This window comes from Nerophis lumbriciformis, linkage group LG07, assembly GCF_033978685.3.
Source record: "Nerophis lumbriciformis linkage group LG07, RoL_Nlum_v2.1, whole genome shotgun sequence".
Taxonomy (NCBI): domain Eukaryota; kingdom Metazoa; phylum Chordata; class Actinopteri; order Syngnathiformes; family Syngnathidae; genus Nerophis; species Nerophis lumbriciformis.
Genome location: NC_084554.2, coordinates 46,564,346 through 46,577,930, shown reverse-complemented (window position 1 = coordinate 46,577,930; position 13,585 = coordinate 46,564,346).

The following is a 13,585-nucleotide window of genomic DNA, read 5'->3' as shown; positions in this document are numbered from 1 at the left end:
TATGATGCTAACAAAAGCATGTTTACACTTAGCATAAGTGACATACCAAAATATTACACTGTGGTGTATATCTGCTGTATTTGCCCCCCCCCCCCCCAAAAAAAACTAGCGTGCTAAAATACTAGAGGACCAAAATATATAAAAATTGGTTAAAAATGCAAGCATGCTATCATTAGCATGCATCAAACACCAAGATATGACTCTGGTCTATCCCTATAAAACGTACCTAAAAGGTTAGCCTATTAACATTAGCATGCTAAAAGGTAGCATTCGTCAAGTAGCAAAACCTGCTCAGTGGCCTAGTGGTTAGAGTTTCCGCCCTGAGATCGGTAGGTCGTGAGTTCAAACCCCGGCCGAGTCATACCAAAGACTATGAAAAAGGGACCCATTACCTCCCTGCTTGGCACTCAGCATCAAGGGTTGGAATTGGGGGTTGAATGATAAATAAATGATAAATGGGTTATACTTGTATAGCGCTTTTCTACCTTCAAGGTACTCAAAGCGCTTTGACAGTATTTCCACATTCACACACACATTCACACACTGATGGCGGGAGCTGCCATGCAAGGCGCTAACCAGCACCCATCAGGAGCAAGGGTGAAGTGTCTTGCCCAAGGACACAACGGAAGTGACTAGGATGGTAGAAAGTGGGGCTTGAACCCCAGTAACCAGCAACCCTCCGATTGCTGGCACGGCCACTTCGCCATGCCGTCTTCATCACCAAATCACCAAAATGATTCCCGGGTGCGGCCACCGCTGCTGCTCACTGCTCCCCTCACCTCCCAGAGGGTGAGGGTGATGGGTCAAATGCAGAGGATAATCTCACCGCACCTAGTGTGTGTGTGACAATCATCGGTCCTTTAACTTTAACTTTAAAATATTTCATGCTAAGGTGTATACCTGCGGGCAGCACGGTGGCAGAGGGGTTAGTGCATCTGCCTCACAATACGAAGGTCCTGAGTAGTCTTGGGTTCAATTGCGGGCTCGGGATCTTTCTGTGTGGAGTTTGCATGTTCTCCCCGTGACTGCGTGGGTTCCCTCCGGGTACTCCGGCTTCCTCCCACCTCCAAAGACATGCACCTGGGGATAGGTTGATTGGCAACACTAAATTGGCCCTAGTGTGTGAATGTGAGTGTGAATGTTGTCTGTCTATCTGTGTTGGCCCTGCGATGAGATGGCGACTTGTCCAGGGTGTACCCCGCCTTCCGCCCGATTGTAGCTGAGATAGGCTCCAGCGCCCCCCGCGACCCCAAAAGGGAATAAGCGGTAGAAAATGGATGGATGGATGGGTGTATACCTGCAAAATCTCCCATGCTAATATTAGAATCCTAACGCTTGTGCCACGGGCCGCACTGTGGACACTCCTGCCCTACTCCATCTTTCAATTTCGAACGCGTCCATGACGTCGTTAGCACAGTCTGTAATTAGCGTCATGGTTGACTTCCGGTCTCGTGTACGCAATAAAAACCCACTACCACGCGTCTTTTTATGTGCTTTCCCGTCTTTGCTATCCACTCGTCAGACTCTCGACCCAATTAGCACCTCCCCCCCCCCAACACCGCACCACCGCGCCGCAGCCCCGTCTGCACCCCCGACCTCCGGCTGAACTCTGACGGACGGAGTTCAAAGTTGCGACAAACAACAGCAAAACAAACGGACACAATGCCTCCGCTCGCTCCCTAATTGACGGAGAATGGAATTGTGAGGGTCAGGACATAGTTTTGTTCGTCTCACGATGGAACATTCCAGTCTCTGTTCTTTCAGCTGCGCTGACATGTGAAAAGCGTACAGCACCGTGTGCCAATTAGTCGACTGTTACTTTTATATGCAGAACATTTGAACTGGACGTATAATATGCTCATCCTCCAGACCTTTAACACTGCTCTTTACCCGCACAGGCGGCTTGACACACACTCAATTAGCATATCATATATCTCCAGCTGGTGAATTCTTTCCAGATATTTGACTGTTAAACTCATCCTTTTACTGTGTGTGTATGTTCTGTTTACACTCGCTGGGCGCTGGCCGTCATAATACAGCTGTGCGTCCTCATCGTCACAGAGTGTGAATCATCATGCTTTGTTTATTCCGTCTTGGTCCGCCTTATAAAGTACAGATGTGTGTTTGTCTGATGTCCTGGAATCATGGGAGGAAGCCCCCAAAATGCCCAAATGGCCGCTAAACCCAGCTGAAGCGGAGCCCCTTAAACGTGTAACAGGGCGGCTAAATGAAGGATATATATAAAAAAAAAGAAGAAAAAAAAAGAAGTCTTACTGGTCGTACTTGATGGCTCTGACAGAATTGACCACGCCTCCTTTTTTCATTTAAAGCCAGGCTTCTCCCTCGGCACTCATTAGCACTTGGCGGCCATGTTGTAAATCTTTCTCTGAGAGCACAGGTGTGTGCATACTTGCCAACCCTCCCGAATTTTCCGGGAGACTCACGAAATTCAGCGCCTCTCCCGAAAACCTCCCGGGACAAATATTCTCCCGAAAATCTCCCGATTTTCAGCCGGAGCTGGAGGCCACGCCCCCTCCAGCTCCATGCGCACCTGAGTGAGGACAGCCTTTTTTCAGACGGGAAGACAACAGGGTGACAAGAACTAAATCATCCATACTAGAGATAAATTGTATTATTATGTTTATCTTACCTAAAAATAAATATATTTACTAATTAAAAAAAACAAAAACGAAATACATTTTTACTATATTTTGCTAAAAACATCAAAATTAATTGTATTTTTATTTGTATTTTTTCTGACTCCTTATTACATCCAGCCATAGAATTATACTTTAAAATAAAAATATTTGAAATAATTAATTTTAAATGATCATAATTCATTTAAAATTACCATATTTAATTATTAAAATAATTGCTTGTTTATCAACAAATTTAGCATTTTATTCATTACATTTTGAAGCTCTCAGAAGCCAAGTTATGTTATATTCCTTAAGATTTATTTATGTAAGTTTGAAGTATCAATTATCTAAACACAGTTTTGTTTGCACATTTTCAGGATATAAATATATATATATATATATATATATATATATATATATATATATATATATATTTATGTATGAAATACTTGACTTGGTGAATTCTAGCTGTCAATATACTCCTCCACTCTTAACCATGCCCCCAACCACGCCCCGCCCCGCCCCTGACCACGCCCCCCACCTCCCGAAATCGGAGGTCTCAAGGTTGGCAAGTATGGGTGTGTGTGACCTTCAGTGGCACTGCACACATTTGTAGGTAAGAGGGATTAAAAGAAGCAGGGGAAAAAAAAGTTGTTATTCACTTTCTCCCGCTTGCTGATCGTCTTTTCTTCTCTTTGTGTCTGTGGACGACGTTTCCGATGTCTTTCCCAGACCCGCAAGTCACGCGCGGGTCAGCCAGAGTGACTCAGCGCTCCCGGTGGAACCATCACTCCCGTTATTACTTTTAACTGGGACCGCTTGTCTTCTCTCTAAACTTCTCACCAGCTTTTTGAAAGGAACCTCTTATTGTCCGAAGACACTCAGGTTGACTCTCCGGGCTCTCATGTTGCCGTCAAACCTGCAGTAGGCCGTGTCCCAAATGGATTACAGTGGAGCCTCGATTTTTAAACTTAATCGGTGGTTCTCAAACATGGTTCGTAAATGGAAAAGTTTGTATAGTGAAGCAGAGTACCCCATAAAAACATTATAAACATGAATAATTAGTTCTGGTCTCGACAAAACTCTCTATTTTAGTAAAGGAATGCACACTAAAAATATATGACTCAAGCAAACAACACAAACATTTTATATGTCCATCCATTCATCCATCTTCTTCCGCTTATCCGAGGTCGGGTCGCGGGGGCAGCAGCCTAAGCAGGGAAGCCCAGACTTCCCTCTCCCCAGCCACTTCGTCCAGCTCTCCTGTGGGACCCCGAGGCGTTCCCAGGCCAGCCGGGAGACATAGTCTTCCCAACGTGTCCTGGGTCTTCCCCGCGGCCTCCTACCGGTCGGACGTGCCCTAAACACCTCCCTAGGGAGGCGTTCGGGTGGCATCCTGACCAGATGCCCGAACCACCTCATCTGGCTCCTCTCGAATTGCCACCCCAGCCCGTCGCCTCTCACTGCCGGCAACGCCAGAGTGGAAGAGAGTCCACCCTCTCGAGAGAACTGGTTGCTGTGCGTCGAAGTGAGTCCGACTATATCTAGCCGGAACTTCTCCACCTCGCGCACTAGCTCAGGCTCCTTCCCCCCCAGCGAGGTGACGTTCCACGTCCCAAGAGCTAGCTTCTGTAGCCGAGGATCGGACCGCCAAGTGCCCTGCCTTCGGCTGCCGCCCAGCTCACATCGCACCCGACCTCTATGACCCCTGCTATGGGTGGTGAGCCCATTGGAGGGGGGACCCACGTTGCCTCTTCGGGCTGTGCCCGGCCGGGCCCCATGGGGACAGGCCCGGCCACCAGGCGCTCGCCATCGTGCCCCACCTCCGGGCCTGGCTCCAGAGGGGGGCCCCGGTGGCCCGCGTCCGGGCGAGGGAAATCTGGGTTCCTTGTCAGTGTTCTTCATAGAGATCTTCGAGCTGCTCTTTGTCTGATCCCTCACCTAGGACCAGTTTGCCTTGGGAGACCCTACCAGGGGGCATAGAAGCCCCCGGACAACATAGCTCCTAGGATCATTGGGACACGCAAACTCCTCTACCACGTTAAGGTGGCAGCTCAGAGAGGAGTTCAATGTTCCATTGAAAATATAAAACATAACACACAGCGCTCGAAAATCTATCAAAATGTTTTAGTACGACTTTGGTAAGCTATGAAGCCGCACCGCTTGATGGATTGTACTGTGCTTCAACATACGAGTATTATTATGGTGTGTGTATAAGGTAAGACATATTATCTGGCGTTTTGTTTCGCAATATTATGCAAAATAAACTTTTCTTACCTTCTGGTACCTGCTGATCTGTATTTGGGATCTGCATAAGTCCTGAAAATTTGCGTGCGTCCGCCTTTGTTGTCTGTGATGACGCCGTAGTCGATAAGCTTCTTCTTTTCCTCTCTCTTCTTGTTACAGTATGTGACAATCATCCTCCGCTGTTGCCATTTCTAATATAAAGTAGTGTAAAGTTCTTACTTATATCTGTCAGTAAACTCGCCATAAAAGTGCTAAAACATACCGGTGTAGTGAGTTGACATTATTCACCCAAGTTATTTATTCCATAGTTATTTTCACGGGACACATTTCCGGCATTGTTGTTGCACTAGTGAGCCACGGATGAGGAGCTGCTGCTCCGTTATTTATTGAAGTAAAGTCTGAATGTCATTAAAACAGTTAGTGACACTTCTTCCACTCCCGTCCTTGCACGCTACACCGCTACAACAAACATGACGGAGAGAAGACGCTGCCGAAGGTGAGCCACGTAAATAAGACTGCCCACAAAACGGCGCATCCTGAAGCAAATGTCAGAAAGCAGCCTGAAGATGGTCTGTAAAACATCATCTATGCAACATTTTGACCTAAGTAAGTAAGTACATTTTATTTATAAAGCGCTTTTCACAGATAAAATCACAAAGCGCTGTACAAAACATAGGTGAAGTAAAACAACAATTCAATTTAAAACAACAGGGACAACATCATGAAAAGGATACAAAGTGGATTAAAAATGATAGTTAAAAGGTGCATTAACTAAAAGCTTTACTAAAAAGAGAAGTTTTCAAATGTTTCTTAAAAGTTTCAACACAGTCAAGATCACGGAGGGACTGGTGCAAGTTGTTCCAGAGTCTGGGAGCTTTAGCCTGGAATGCCAGGTCTCCATGGGTTTTAAAACATGTTTTTGGGATCATTAGAAGACCCTGGCCTGAAGACCGGAGGGTGCGCCCTGAAGAGTAGGGGCATAACAAGTCAGTGATGTACTGAGGGGCCTCACCATGCAACACACGGAATGTCAGGACTAAAATCTTAAACTCAGTGCGGAATTTAACTGGAAGCCAATGAAGACTGGATAAAACATGGGTGATATAGGCCGTTCTGGGTGCACCGGTCAAAAGTCTGGCAGCTGCATTTTGTACAGTCTGAAGTCTCTTTAGCGTTGATTTGTTGAAGAGAGCGAAAAGAGAATTGCAATAGTCAATGCGAGACCATTTCATTTCGAGATCCAATTTTGACAATAAATTTCTCACTTTAGAAATATTTCTGAGATGATAAAAACAGTTTTTGGTCAGTTGACGACATAACCACCATTACATGTTATGTAGACCACAAGGAAATGTTTTCAGTTTATAAAACAAATATATATATATATATATATATATATATATATATATATATATATATATATATATATATATATATATATATATATATATATATATATATATATATATATATATATATATATGACCCCTTTAATGCGCCTTATAATCCGGTGCGCCTTTTGTATGAAAATAGACCTGACTAGACCCGCTCATCGGCGGTGCGCCTTATAATCCGGTGCGCCCTATGGTCCAAAATATACGGTAAATTGATCCAATCTCGATGTGCGTATACTTGGCCAAGCGTTTACCGTATTTTTCGGAGTATAAGGCGCTCCGGAGTATAAGTCGCACCGGCCGAAAATGCATAATAAAGAAGGAAAAAAAACATATATTAGTCGCACTGGAGTATAAGTCGCATTTTTTATTTGATAAAACCCAACACCAAGAATAGACATTTGAAAGGCAATTTAAAATAAATAAAGAATAGTGAGCAACAGGCTGAATAAGTGTACGTTATATGAGGCATAAATAACCAACTGGTATGTTAACGTAACATATTATGGTAAGAGTCATTCAAATAACTATAACATATAGAACATGCTATACGTTTACCAAACAATCTGTCACTCCTAATCGCTAAATCCCATGAAATCTTATACGTCTAGTCCAGGGGTCGGCAACCCACGGCTCCGGAACCGCATGCGGCTCTTTGATCACTCTGATGTGGCTCAGCAGTTCACTTGCCGACCCCCCCGATTTTCCCCGAAGACTTCCGGATTTCAGTGCCTCTCGCAGAAAACTCCCGGGATTGGTATTCTCCGATTTTCACCCTTACAGTTATAATAAGGGCATGCCATGATGGTACAGCATTTGGCGCCCTCTACAATCTGTATTAACAGTGTGCCAGCCCAACCCCCTGTTATACAGTATGCATTTCCTGCTTGCACACGTAGGCATACTTGGTCAACAGCCACACAGGTTACACAGACGGTGACCATATAAAACAACTTTAACACTTTTACTAATAATGCGCCACACTTTGAACCAAAACCAAACAAGGATGACAAACACATTTCGGGAGAACATCTGCACCTTAACACAACATAAACACAACAGAACAAATACCCAGAATCCCATGCAGCGACTCTTCCGGGCTACATTATACACCCCTGCTACCACCAAACCCCGCCCCCACCCCAACCCTGCTCCCTCACACATCAACCCCCCCTCCCCCCCCCTCTGTGCGTCGGTTGAGGTGGGCAGGGTTTGGTAGCGGGGGTGTATAATGTAGCCCGGAAGAGTTAGGGCTGCATGGGATTCTGGGTATTTGTTCTGTTGTGTTTATGTTGTGTTACGGTGCAGATGTTCTCCCGAAATGTGTTTGTCATTCTTGTTTGGTGTGGGTTCACAGTGTGGCGCATTATTAGTAAGAGTGTTAAAGTTTTTTTTATACCGCCACCGTCAGTGTAACCTGTGTGGTTGTTGACCAAGTATGCCTTGCTGTCACCTATGCTAGTAAGTGGAAGCCTCATACAACGTCTGGCTTATCATGCACGCTGGTTGTAGTGGGTGCTAAATGCTGTACCATCACAGCACGCATGACGCTGACTAGCGCTAGTGGCGCACTAGCATTCTAATTCCATAATAGCGTGTGGGCCCGCGTGTCTGAGACCCCTGGTTTATACATAGTATAAAGCAAAAAAAACAAAACTTTGTATGCTGTGTTATTTCATTTTAAATTTCAAAAAATTTTTGTGGCTCCCATTGTTTACTTTAATTTGTGAAACTGGTCAAAATGGCTCTTTGACTGGTAAAGGTTGCCGACCCCTGGTCTAGTCTCTTACGTGAATGAGCGAAATAATATTATTTGATATTTTACGGTAGTGTGTTAATAATTTCACACATAAGTCGCTCCTGAGTATAAGTCGCACCCCCCGCCAAACTATAAAAAAAACTGCGACTTATAGTCCAAAAAATACGGTAATCAGAATAAACCATCTGGGTTGTCTTTTTAATCGGAATTAGTCGAAGAAGAAACCACACGTCGGCAATGAACATCTGTTCGGAATAATATTTCTCGCCGAATAGACGGTATCGGATTGGATTCGTCCGATTTACGTGTTTCTATGTAGCATTTTTAATCAGATTGGGCCTTTATTCGGATGAATTCTGTCCATGTAAACATGGCTTGGTTGACGATGGTTGGATCAGTGAAGTGTCACCTTATTAGCCAGCTTGTGTGGACGAGTGGCGTGTGGCCCCCACCGCGGAATATTGACAAATGTTCTCTTCTTGTTCTGCTCGGAGTAATAGTCGGCCTCTGAGGAGGGAACCCCCTCCCGGGTGCCCCACCCGTACAGACACAAAGAACAGCTATTAGCTGGCTGTCATGTCGTCAGCTTCCTTCATTTTTCTCAGCCCAGTTTGACTTGTGGAAGATTCTTTAGCACTCAGATGTTCTTGGAGTTCGTCCATGGAGTATTTACAGCATATTCAGGATTGTTCTATGTACTTTGCAACTCCGAGCTTTATAAACACAAATGTTTGATATGTTTCTGCTAGTGTTTATTTATTTAAAGAGGGAGGGCGGGGCCATGGGACATCAGACATCAGGCATCAGGAGTTTCCAAACTTTTACCAGCGAGGGCCGCATAAAGAAACATTTTAAGATGCAGGGGCCACTTTGTTACATTTTGTACATTGAAGATACTAAAACCAATACATTATAGGTCAATCGATATATGCTAAACCATACTTGCCAACCCTCCCGAATTTTCCGGGAGACTCCCGAAATTCAGCGCCTCTCCCCAAAACCTCCCGGGACAAATATTCTCCCGAAAATCTCCCGATTTTCAGCCGGAGCTGGAAGCCACGCCCCCTCCAGCTCCATGCGGACCTGAGTGAGGACAGCCTTTTTTCATGACGGGAGGACAACAGGGTGACAAGAACTAAATCATCCAGACTAGAGATAAATTGTATTATTATGTTTATTTTACCTAAAAATAAATATATTTATTAATTAAAAAAAAAAAAAAAACTAAATACATTTTTACTATATTTTGCTAAAAACATCAAAATTAATTGTATTTTTATTTGTATTTTTTTGTGACTCCTTATTACAACCAGCCATAGAATTATACATTAAAATAAACATATTTGAAATAATTGATTTTAAATTATCATAATAATTCATTTAAAATGACCATATTTAATTATTAAAATAATTGCTTGTTTATCAACAACTTTAGCATTTTATTCATTACATTTTGAAACTCTCAGAAGCCAAGTTATGTTATATTCCTTAATATTTATTTATGCAAGTTTGAAGTATCAATTATCTAACCACAGTTTTGTTTGCATATTTTCAGGATGTAGATATCTATATATATATATCTATATATATATATATATATATATATATATATAAATATATATATATATATATATATATATATATAGCCCTGCGATGAGGTGGCGACTTGTCCAGGGTGTACCCCGCCTTCCGCCCGATTGTAGCTGAGATAGGCTCCAGCGCCCCCCGCGACTCCAAAGGGAATAAGCGGTAGAAAATGGATGGATGGATATATATATATACATATATATATATATATATATATATATATATATATATATTTGTATGAAATACTTGACTTGGTGAATTCTCGCTGTCAATATACTCCTCCCCTCTTAACCACGCCCCCAACCACGCCCCGCCCCACCCCCGACCACACCCCCACCCCCACCTCCCGAATTCGGAGGTCTCAAGGTTGGCAAGTATGTGCTAAACTATCTGAACATTCATATCTTAGCTTTGTGTTGTTGGTAACAAAGCATATTCTACGTAATTTTTCTAAATTAAGCATTTTCAAGCATAAAAATGGCTACATTTTTACAACATTTACCAACACAACAGTAGTATTGGTCCAGGCAGCATTACGAACATTAGCAGGCTGACTTTTTTAGCCAATAATGCCACGTACGCCTCAGACTCATACAGTATATAACTTGATACTTGACACATGCTAACAGTTAGCACGCTAACAGTCGCGTGTTAACATGCTAATATTAGCGTGCTTACATTTTCAGCCAATTTTACAGCCGAATGCTTCAACTGCTATAACTTGCTAACTGTTAGCATGCTTACATTTTCAGCCAATTTGGCAGCCGAAAACCTCAGACTCTTATAACTTGGTACTAGACACATGCTAACTGTTAGCATGCTAACTATCAGCATGCCAACATTAACATGCTAACGTTAGTGTGCTTACCTTTTTAGCCAATTTTGAAGCTGAACACCTCAGAGTCATATAACTTGGCACATGCCAACTAATAGCAAGCTATAACATTAGCATAGTTACCTTAGCATGCTGACTTTTTTTTTCTTCCAATTTTGCAGTTGAACACCTCATAGTCATATAACTTGGGACTTGACTCATGCAAAGTGTTCGCATGCTAACTGTCAGCATGCCAACATTGGCATTGCTAACATTAGTGTGCTTACTTTTTTAGCCAATTTTGAAGCTGAACACCTCAGAGTCATATAACTTGGTACTTGACACATGCTAACTGTTAACATGCTATAACATTACCATTCTAGCATAATTACCTTAGCATGCTGACTTTTTTTTGTGTGTGCCAATTTTGTAGTTGAAGACCTCAGAGTCATCTAACTTGGTACTTGATACATGCTAACCTTTTTAGCTCATTTTACTTGCATACGCTTCATAGTCCTATGACTTGGTACTTGACTCAGTACTAACTGTCAGCATGGTAACAATTAGAGATGTCCGATAATGGTTTTTTTGCCGATATCCGATATTCCGATATTGTCCAACTCTTAATTACCGATTCCGATATCAACCGATACCGATATATACAGTCGTGGAATTAACACATTATAATGCCTAATTTTGTTGTGATGCCCCGCTGGATGCATTAAACAATGTAACAAGGTTTTCCAAAATAAATCAAGTTAAGTTATGGAAAAAAATGCTAACATGGCACTGCCATATTTATTATTGAAGTCACAAAGTGCATCGTTTTTTTTAACCTGCCTCAAAACAGCAGCTTGGAATTTGGGACATGCTCTCCCTGGGAGAGCATGAGGAGGTTGAGGTGGGCGGGGTTGAGGTGGGGGGCGGGGGGTGTATATTGTAGCGTCCCGGAAGAGTTAGTGCTGCAAGGGCTTCTGGGTATTTGTTCTGTTGTGTTTATGTTGTGTTACGGTGCGGATGTTCTCCCGAAATGTGTTTGTCATTCTTGTTTGGTGTGGGTTCACAGTGTGGCGCATATTTGTAACAGTGTTAAAGTTGTTTATACGGCCACCCTCAGTGTGACTTGTATGGATATTGACCAAGTATGCCTTGCATTCACTCGTGTGTGTGATAAGCCGTAGATGTTATGTTACTGGGCTGGCACGCAAAGGCAGTGCCTTTAAGGTTTAGTGGCGCTCTGAACTTCTCCCTACGTCCGTGTACACAGCGGCGTTTTAAAAAGTCATACATTTTACTTTTTGAAACCGATACCGATAAGGTTGAAACCAATACCGATAATTTTAAAGCATTTATCTCTAGTAACAATAGCATTTTAGTTCGGCCTACGCATTTCAGGGGCTTGCCCATTTCAGCATTTTTTCCCCAAAATTGCTTCTTCTAGTTTTTTTGTGTAATGTTCCAGTCTGGGATGTTTTGATTCTGTCTTTAGAATGTGTCGCGGGCCAATAAAAAACACGATACGGGCCGTACTTTCGTCACCCATGCTCTATATCCTCCCTTTATCGACTTCTTCTCTCAATCTCCTCTCCTCCGATTTTGAATCAACAGTGCTCCTAGTGTTCTGGCGTAGTATTGCATAACCCAGAACTTTGAATGGTTCACAATGACTTTGCAAAGGAAAGTGGAGTGACTACGCCGAAGCATAAACTAGATTTATTATCCCCTGTGGATCATCCGGAAGCAGAGCCAAGGTCAGTTCAGGCGGAAGGCGTCAGAGGTCAAAGGTCACAATAGGAACGAAAGGATTACTTTGCTGCAAATACGCCACAAAATGTAAACAATCAGACAATTCTTGGCTAAGTCGCAGTCCCCGTGATTCACAGCGTGACTCATCACCGTGTGCCAGTTTGTGTGCGCGCGTCCGCGACGACGGGACGTGTGGGCGCACCGCCGTCGGCGTGAGACAGGTCGACGCCCGAAGCTGATTCGCTGCACTCACTAGACTGACGAGACGTAGACACGCCACAGACTGATCGGGGCGCACGCGTGTCTAGACGGACCATCTGACCCACACGCGCTCACACACAGATGGTCGGACGCTTACACTTTTCTGATCGCAGAAAGAAAGTTTTCTGACCCGACGTGAACTGCACAGTGCAGAAACTCACTCTGGCCCCGCCTCTCATCATGCTAGCGATGACAGGATGAGGACACTGAGGAGGAGGACATGAGAGCAGGTCACATGAGGTGTGTGTGTGTGTCATTTCCTCTTTCATTAAACACTCTTAATCCTATTTTGTCAAACGCTGAGTAAAGTGAGCAGAACAGGAAATTAAAAAACACGCAGCAGATTGCGATTGTGCGTCAGCGTGCACGTGCACGTGCGTCGTGCTTTATCTGAACTGAGAATGTGGTCAGCGACCTGATGGTGGTGCCAAAGCTAAGGCCAAGCAACACTTTAACTGTGATCAGTAGAAAGGTCAAAGGTTATGGAGGTTAATTTGTGTATTTATTACTTAGTCTTTCTTTTTTACACTAAATTTATGTAGCTGAATTTTTTTAATATCAAATTAAATTTCATTTTAATGTCATCAAACAAAAAAATTGTGAGCAAAATGTGCATGTTTAAAAATTCGGTTGCTAAAATACAGTGTTTTAGAATTCAGTGTATAAAAATCAGTGCAGAAATATTAGTTGCTTCACAACTCACCTCATTGGCTTGTTCTGAGACAGGATCAGTCTTAATTTAATTGAAGGGAGTCTTGAGTTTCGAAGCAACAAATATTTCTGCACTGATTTTTTTACACTTTGTTTTTTTTGCACTTCATTTTTTACACTGAATTTTTCTGCACTGATTTTTTTTGCACTTCAGTTTTTGCACTGAATTTTTTTTACACCATATTTTTATATATTACATTTTTTATCACACAGAATTTTTATCACACCTTTTTTTTTCATACTATTTTTTTTTAGACTGAATATTTACACACTGAATTTTTATACATTGAATTTTTTAGCACTGAATTATTATTACATTGCAACTTTTCCCACTGAGTTTTTATACACTGGACTTTTTTTGCACTGAATTTTTTTGCACTTATTTTTTTACACTGAATTTTTTGCACTTAATTTTTTACACTTCATT